The sequence below is a fragment of the Marmota marmota genome, unplaced genomic scaffold, assembly GCF_001458135.2.
Source record: "Marmota marmota marmota unplaced genomic scaffold, marMar, whole genome shotgun sequence".
Classification (NCBI taxonomy): Eukaryota; Metazoa; Chordata; class Mammalia; order Rodentia; family Sciuridae; genus Marmota; species Marmota marmota.
The window spans coordinates 19,933,746-19,939,661 of NW_025999913.1; the positions used below are offsets into that span (position 1 = coordinate 19,933,746).

At 41.6% G+C, this 5,916-nt stretch overlaps 1 non-coding gene across 1 annotated transcript; it reads right to left on the minus strand.

Annotated features, from left to right (window-relative positions):
* Nucleotides 1-269: 269 nt before the first annotated feature.
* Nucleotides 270-342, minus strand: Trnaa-agc. The gene has a single exon. It is a non-coding gene; the product is annotated as a tRNA-Ala (tRNA).
* Between the last annotated feature and the right edge of the window lie 5,574 nt (nt 343-5,916).

Below are 5,916 nucleotides of genomic sequence, written 5' to 3' on the forward strand. Positions count from 1 at the left end.
GGAACTCAGTGCCCCTAGCCAAGGTCCAGGGCAGGGCTGGGGCCAGTGTGGTCTTCTAGGAAAGGAGAAAGGGCGGTGGGAAACCCCTGGCGTTGACGGCAGAGAGCAGGTAAGTGCTGCATCCAGGTACAGCCCCGCGGTCCCAGGGTTCCCTGGTAACAGGTGGGTGGAGGGTCGCCTGTTTCGCAGTTAGAGCACGTTCTCGGGAACCCTGCTGGCATTATGCGAAGAATTGTCCAAAATTGACCAAAACTTCCTCCGGAGCCAAGTGGAGGATGCGGGCGTCGATCCCGCTACCTCTCGCATGCTAAGCGAGCGCTCTACCATTTGAGCTAATCCCCCGGCTACCGGGATCCCGGCGCCTCGGTTTATCTGGGAGAAGACGCGGTGGTCCACGCCCTGCTATCCCTGCTATCCCCCCGCGACCGTCAAGGCCGTCCCGCGAGCTCAGACTCCACCGAGACTGACTGGAGACGGCCCAAGCTGGAGCCGGCCGGCCCTCTGGGTCCCCAAGGAGGGAGACCTGGTACCTGCCACCCCGAGGATCGCCGGAAAGGCGCGCCCGCCCACCTGGGGTCCGAGGGCGGCGCACGGCTCCAGTGCGGGCGTGGGGACCGCAGCTCCACGCGACCCCTCCTCTCCTCTCCTCTCGGGCTGAGGTTGGGTGCTGGACACGTGCGCTCACTCTGTAACTGACGAGCGAGCCTGCGGGTTCAGGGTGCACCGCCTGCAGCTTTGCCCTACGCCTAACCGAGGGATGACCGGTCCCGCTGATGAGACGGCACTGCTCCAGCTTCCGTGGGTAGTGGACAAAGTCCGCTCGGCCGTCTTCGGCCTCCGTGCTGCACCCGAGAGCTCCCAAGCTTATTCCCGCGGCTGGCTGAAGTTTGGGTCCTCTGACCACACCTCACACTCCCTCCTCCACCCCACCCGCCCCCAGTTCTGGAAACCTCCATCCTACGCTCTGCTCCCGTGCGCCTTTCAGATCCCACCTGTGAGGGAGATGGGTGCCATTTGACTCTGTGACCTGGAGGTCCATCTGTGTCGTTGCAAATGACAGGGATTCCTCATTTTAAAGGCTGTATGGACTCCATGCGTATCTCTACCACATTGTCCTGGTGCACCCATCCGTCGATGGACACGTGGGTTCATTCTGTGCCTTGGTTGTTGGGAATAACGCTGCGGTGAACCCCAGGGCGACGTCTCCTGACCTGCCGGTGTCCCTCCTCCTAGGTACATGCCCAGCAGGGGGCCTGCTTGAGCATATGGTAATTCTATTTTTAACTTTGAAAGAAATTGCTGGACTGTTTTCCATTTTGGTTGTGCCAATTTACATTTCCACCAAAAGTGTACAAGAATCCACTTTTCTCCATAGTGGGCAACATGTATTTTTAAAACAAATCTTTTTTTTTTATGATAACCTTTCAATCAGGTGTGAGGTGATATCTGGTGGCTTGGGTTTGCATTCCCCGATGATTAGTGATGTTGAACAGAGTTTCACATGCCTCTTGGCCACTTGTCTTCTTTTGAGAAATGTCTGTCCAGATACTTTGTCCATTTTAAAACCATGTTATTTGTTTACTTGTTGTTGAGTTGTTTGAGTTTCTTATTCATTTTGGATATTAACACCTTATCCGATGTATGGATCATAAATATTTTCCCCCGTTCAGTGGGTTATCTCCTCATTTGTTAATTATTTCCTTTGTTGTGCAGAAGCTTGGAGTTTGATGTAATCCTACTTATTTATTTTTGCTTTTGTTGCCTAAACTTTTGAAGTCCTATTAAAAAACTCATTGCCCAGAGTAACGTCATGGAGTGTTTCTGCTGTGTTTTCTTCTAGAAGTTTAACAGTTTCCAGTCTTATATTTCTGTCTTCAATCCATTTGGGTTTTTCACGTGGCGTGATACTGGGGTCCAATTTCATTCTTCTGCTGGTGATATTCAGTTGTTCCAGCACCATTTACTAAAGACAATGTTCTTCCCCACTGTGTGTTACTGGCACCTTTGTCAAAAATAAGTTGACTGTAAATTATAAGATCAACTGCTGGCCTCTGGATGCTGTTCTGTTGGTCTGTGTGTTTGTATTTCCATGCCCAACACCATACAGTTTTGATTACTATAACTTTGTAGAATATTTTGATGTCAAGTACTGTGAGGTCTCCAGTTTTGTTCTTTTTTGCAGAGGCTTGCTTTGGTTATTTGGGGGCCTTTTGTTTGCTTCCATATGAACTTTAAGATGTTTTTATTTCTATAAGACATGAAATTGGAATTTTGAGAGATTGCACTGGATATATACATCACTTTGGCATTCTAACACACCTGTGTCTTCAGTTTTTTCATTAATGTTTTTTATTTTCAGTGTGCAGCTTTTTTCCCCTTTCTTTCTTGGTTGAATTTATTTCTAAGTTTTTAACATTTTTGCAGCTATTGTAAATGGGATTTAAAAATGCTTTTGCAAGTATTTTGGTTGTTAGTGGACACAGATGCTACTCATTTCTCTGTGTTGATTTTGTATCCTGAAACTTTACTAAATTCATTTATACTAACAGTATGTATATATTTTTTTTAATTCTTCAGGGCTTTCTGTGTGCTCAGGTGATCTGTAAACAGGGTCAATTCAACCTCTCCCTTTCCAGTTTGGGTGGCTTTTATTTTCCCTCTTGTCTTCTTGCTTTTGCTGTTCTTTTGGTACCTGATACTATGCTGAATAGAAATGGCCAGACCGGGCATGGGTTCACTTTTCCTGGGCGCTTAAGCATGCTGGTAGATGTGGGCAGGCCATTTAAAGCCTGTACTGTATTGCAGTACATTTATTATGTTCCTAAGTTGCTGAGAGTTTTCAGGATGTTGAATTTTATCAGATGCTCTTCTGCATCTATTGAGATGATCATATGGATTTCCCCTTAATTTTATTAATGTATGCATCCCATTTATTCATTTGTATATTCGAACTATCCTTGAATCCTTGGGATAGATCCCATTTGGTCATGGGGAGTGGCCCTTTTACTGTGTTATTGAATTTGAGTTGCTGGTAGGTATCTTTTTTTATTAATTAATTTATTTTAATTAGGTATATATGACAGCAGAATGCATTTTGGTCAATTGTACATAATTGCATCACAACTTTTCATTTGAGTTGCATTTATCTTGTGGATTCTTGCATCCGTGTTCATCAGGGGTGTTGGGTTGTAATTCTTTTTTTCTTGAAATGCTCTTGTCTGGCTTTAGTATCAGGGTGATGCTGGCCCCATAAAATTTTTTTTGAAGAATTTGAGCAGGATTTAGTTTTTAAAATATTTTGTAGGTTTTAGCAGTGAAGCTATCACTGGGATTTTCATGGATAGAAGACTTTTTATTAATGATTTAATCTCCCTGTTATTAGTCTTTCAGATTTTCTATTTCTTCATGATTGGGTCTTAGTATGTCTCCAGGAATTTATCCTGTTCTTTCAGACTATCCAATTTGTTGGCTATGTAGTGATCTCTCATGATTCCTTGTGTTTTCATGGCATCGGCTGTAATGTCCCCTCTTTCATTTCTGACATCTTTTTCTTTTTTCTTAGTCTAGCTAAAGACTTGCTGATTTTGTTCATCTCTTCAACAAACCAACACTTCAACAAACCAACTCTTAGTTTGATCTCTAATTTTTTTTTTAAATTTTCTTTTTGATTTATTTGTGTTCTGATCTTTATTATTTTCCCTCTTCTTTTTTAAAAAATAATTTTTAACTGATACATAAAAACCTTGAAAATTGTACATATTAGTGGAGTAACAACTGATGTTTTAACAAATGTCTGCATTGTGCAATATTTAAGTCAGGTTAAGCATATCATCTCGTTGATCATTTATTTATAAAGAAAACTCTCATAGTCCTTTCTTTGAGCTTTGTGAATGTGGGGTCATGACTGTTATCTACAGTCACCCTGCTGTGCATGCTAGAGCCTCTTGCTCCTCATGTGACTTAACCTGGCCGTCCACCTTTCTCCCTCCTCCTTCCTCCTGACTCTTTCAGTATTTGGTAACCGTTGTTATTTTCTTATTTCTACCAAGTGTGGGCTTAGTTTGTTCTTTCTTTTCTAGTTCTTTGAGGTGTAATGTTAGGCTATTTCTTTAAGATCTCTCTTTACTGATGTAGGCACTTTCTGCTATATACTTCTTTCTTAGAAGTATATAAGTTTTGGTATCCCACAAGTTTTGGTTTGTTGTATTTCCATTTTCATTTGTCTCAAGATATCTCAAGATATCTCAAAAATTCTCTTATTTCTTTTTTGACCCTTTGGTTTTTCAGGATCATGACATGAATTTCAACGTGTTTGTAGAATTTTTAAAATCTCTCCCATTGTTGACTTCTAGTTTTATACCATTGTGGTAGGAAAAGATAATTGTCATGAATGCAGTCTTTTAAAATTTGTTAAGACTTGTTTTGTAGCCTGACACATAATTTATTCTGAAGTTCATTGTGTGGTTGGGAAGAAGATTGTGTGTGTGTGTGTGCTGGGGATTGAACCCAGGGCCTTGTGCATGCAAGGCAGGGACTCTACCAACTGAGCTATACCTCCAGCTCAAGAATATGTATTTTGATGCTGTTGAACAAAACATTCTGTAAGTCTTTCAGGTCCATTCGATGGAGTAGTTCGAGTTCAATATTTCCTCATTGATTTTCTCTCTAGATGATCTGTCCTTTGATGAAAGTGGGGTACTATAGTCCCTACTGTGTCTGAATTGCAGTCTATCTTTCCCTTCTGATCAATTAATATTTTCTTCCTATATTTAGGTACACCAGTGTTTTATGGATTACACATAGATTCACATATAGAATTACAATTGTTATACCCTATTGATAAACTAATTTGCTTACCATTGTTTGTCTGTTTTGTAGTTTTGATTTAAAGTATGCTGCCTCAGTCCAGCTGCAGCAAACTAGCCGGGGGGGTGACAATTTGTGTAGATTGATACAGCAGGAGTGGGAGCCTTTTATTGTAGGACAACAGAGGTATTTATACATTCCACACAGCTTATCTTAATTAGCATAAACTAGATACATGAGTCAACCAATAAGAAATCTCCACACTTAATGGCTCACTGGTGTTACTTCACAAACCACTCCCTCTGGCATTTTGCCAGGCGCCATCCAGACTTGTTTATAGACCTTAACATTTTCCAGGCGCCATCCTGACTTGTTTACAGACTCTAACATAACACTTACTATTTTTTTCTCTCCTAGTTAAGAAGCAACCTAACGGGTGTGAGGTTGTGTCTCCTGAATGTGATTTGCAGTGTCCTAGTGGTCAATGATGATGAACACCTGCTCATATGGTGTGGACATTTGCATATCTTGTTTGGGAAAATATTTTTCAAGACCTTGCCCATTTATAACCTGTTTAGTCTTGGGCACTTTGTCTATACACCAATGTGAGTGACTCACATAGTTTAGAAAGTAAAACTTTACTACTCACAACATTTTTAAATGCAGCTCTCATCCCATTGCTGGCTTTTCAATGTGGTGAGGGTCTCCTTTGTGTGAAGAATATCTTTAGTTTGACATAGACCCACTTGGTAATTGCTGCTATTTTTTTTCTGATTTGGAAATCATATCCAAAAACTCACTGACATCACCAAAGTCAAGGAGTGTTTCACCATATTGCATTTGAGGAGTCCTAAATTTTCAATTATATGTCTGAATCTTTGCTCAACTTTGAGTAGAGTTTTGTGTGATTTCAGATTAGGACCCGATATCATATTTTGCAGGTGGGTATCTACTTTTACCAACAACATTTGCTGAAGAAATTCATGAGGATAGCTCAGCATCCTAGTTGAACTTTGTGGGTTCTTAGCAATGAATTCAACATCAAATTAGGAAGTACTGACATTGAACTATAATACCTTAACACAAGGGGGACCATCAGATTCCAAGGGC